The sequence below is a fragment of the Solanum tuberosum genome, unplaced genomic scaffold (genome assembly GCF_000226075.1).
Source record: "Solanum tuberosum cultivar DM 1-3 516 R44 unplaced genomic scaffold, SolTub_3.0 scf00867, whole genome shotgun sequence".
NCBI lineage: Eukaryota > Viridiplantae > Streptophyta > Magnoliopsida > Solanales > Solanaceae > Solanum > Solanum tuberosum.
The window spans coordinates 27,931-31,454 of NW_006239780.1; positions in this window are offsets into that span (position 1 = coordinate 27,931).

Below are 3,524 nucleotides of genomic sequence, written 5' to 3' on the forward strand. Positions count from 1 at the left end.
TATATATATATATATATATATATATATATATATATATATATATATATATATATATATATATATATATATATATATATATATATATATATATATATATATATATATATATATATATATATATATATATATATATATATATATATATATATATATATATATATATATATATATATATATATATATATATATATATATATATATATATATATATATATATATATATATATATATATATATATATATATATATATATATATATATAGATAGATAGATTTAATTAAGTTGAATTAGATTTAGCTTACTCAATTGAACGTTAAAACCTAAACTACTTATAAAATTTTCATACGTCAAAATTAGTGCTCCTCGGGTTAAAATTGTCCTAAAAAGAGAGTAAAATCAAAGCAAAGGCTCAAAATGGTCCCCTTTTTCCTTCTCTCTCTTAACCTCCGGATACATCACCCCACCTCTAGTAGATACATTACATCTTTGTGTTATATACAATGAATTTGATACAAATGTTATTGCTGTTACATAGCCCCAATTGTTTCAGACCTAAATCAGTATGAATCTGATTTATAGTTATGTATCTGATACATAACTCATGTATCATTTGCCATGTATAGGGCGACAGAGCAATGTATTCGCAAGTTCTGAAAAATTTGAGATTATTATAACTTGAGAAACTTTCGGAATAGAATGTAATTAACACCCAAATTATTTGGATTTTTATACTTTATATCCATAAGTGAAAATTTTATAAATGACATTTATTAGACTAATAATTTCAAGTTATAGCAGTAGAATAAAACTTTTAAATTTTAACAATAAAAAATTTCAGGTTGTAACATTTTATTAAAAAAAAAAGTTTTTTTAAGTAATTGTAAAAAATTGGTTTTGAAAAAAATAAAAAGATTTAACATTAATTAAAAAATCAGATTTTATTCATTTTGTTCAAACGTTTCTTTCTCTTCATTTTTTTCTCCAGAATTTGGCGTCACTCACGAGTAGATTCAATTTTTTTTGGTTGAATAATCTTCATTTTGTTGTAATGGACAGCTTCTTATTTATATTAATTAAACATGGTGGTAGATGGTATCCTTCTGGTTAGTATTCTTTACGATTTATTGTTTGTATTTGTATAGTACTGAAATGTAAAAAAAAAGCAATGAAACTGTAAATGACATTTTTTAATTTTGTTTATGTATACTAGATTTAAGTTGTGATGTTTTTCGTATGAACATTATTTTGTTCATAATACGTAATTATTTTTGTGAAACTGGAGTTAATGTTGGTACAATTGTGTTTGTTATTTTTTTTTGGTTATTTTGTATACTGTTTATACCATAGATTTGTGCGATATTGGATTAATATCTGAATGATTTGAGTATAAGTGTATGGAATAATAATAGTATTAGCGTTGTAAAGTTATGAAATTTGTGACAAAAAATGTATGAAATGTGTTTAATGGTATGAAATGTGTTGTAACATTGTTATGAAACTGATAATTTTTTAATCAATTTGATAATAATAATGAGATGAATTTGGTATGCAGTTTAAAATTATAATATGGGATACTGTTTTTTTTCTTCTGAAAATATAAATAAAATGTGTAGGTTGGAATGAATTTGGTAGTGTATTTGAAATGATATTGGTATGAATAATTATTCACTATTGTGTAAAAAATATGAGTAAGAAGTATGATGATTTGTATGAAATTTGTATTAGGTTGGTATGAAATTTGAATATAAATACAACACATGTTTTTTACTTTTGTGTCATGTAAAATTGACTGTGATTTCGTAATGAAACAGGGAAATATCTTGCGCCAAAACAATGATGTCGTCAAGTGGGTCACACCCAGGAAGACATGTTCAAATTATCCTGCACCAAAACAATGATAGTTTATTTGTTTAAACTATACAAAATTTTTATTTTATTTTGTCTTTTAGAGTCATGTTTTGTTTTGATTGTGACAATGTATTCATTGTTTTCCAATAATATTTATTGACAATGCATATCAAATATATACAGAATTGATATCAAATGCATTCCAGCTAAATGTTTAATATACTGTTCATGTTTTATACAAGATTCATTCAGTAATCATACCAATTGCATACTGTTGGAAATCAAATTCATGTCAGTTTAATATATAAGGTACTGGTCATATTAGTGAACATTATATAAGGTAATTATGGTATGTATTTGGTATCCATTTGGTATGCAATTGAATAGCCACTGATATTATTTAATGTAATTTAGCATGAGTATTAATTTTGTATCCAACTGGTGTCCTACTTTAAACAAAATAAAACAAGATGTAATTGATGTTGGTGCAAAATTTAATGATCGTTGCTTTAAATTGTCAGATTCATTTCTTCCAGTATTTATATAGATTGTATACCAACTTCATTGATAATATAAAACAAGATGTAATTGAGGTTGTTATAAAATACAATAATCACTATTTTACATTGGCATAATCATTTCTTGAAGGTATTTATACAGGTTGGATACCAACTTCATTTTCTTTTGTGTTAGAATGTGAAGTAAAAAATATCAATCATGTATGAATTTGGATGTACTGACCCGGACCCGTAAGGTCATTTTTGATAATTTTGAATAGTCATTTATCTATAATTAATTAATTTGCGGGTAATTTATTTATTATTAAAAATAATGGACCAAGTCTGAATTATTAAAAATAGGTTTGTAGGAATTATTACTTTTAATATATAATAAATTTAAGAAAAAAGAAAGAAAGAGGCGGAAGAAAAACTAACCTAGACGTGCGACAGAAAGCAAAGAAGCAGGAAAATTCGAGTGGTTCAGGTTAGTTCTAATCAAGATTCTTTGTAAAATTGTATATATATATATATCTTAGGGGTGATATTATTGTTAAGGGATATGGTTGGAATTTGTGGTTTTTAAAAGAAAAGAGACAAAATATTGTTAGTACGTTGTTGGGGTTGAACAAGAGGGAAATTTGAATTGAAACTAAGGTGGGTGTAATTGTTAGTAATGAAATTATGTACTCATTGTCAGGAATGGATAAGTTGTTGGGTTTGTCGAATTCTTTTTATGGTTCTGCCATGAATTTGCGTGACCAGTAGATTTCATAGTTAGTTGTTCCTATTTTAAATATTATATTATAAATTAAATATTTAATATATTGAGATAGGTAATTAACTATTGGGTTATCGAATTATATGAATATCATTAGACTTGTGATACTGGAGAAGTTGAAACTTAACCCTAGACTTAAAACTTAGAAACTTGATTATGAATTTGGGTGAATTGTTGGTTCAAGGCTAAACACATAGTAATGTGGGTGTTGTTAATTTCAAAATCTTATTGTGGTAATTTGTTTGGATAGATTGTATTGATTTGGAGCCCAATGAAAGAGGGAGACTCAAGTCCCAGAGTGATTGTTAGACTATTTGAGGCAAGTGGATTTCTAAACCCTTGTTAAGTGTATGGAATTCGTGTATTTCCTTGTAATATGTGTTTGGGGGTAATGAGAC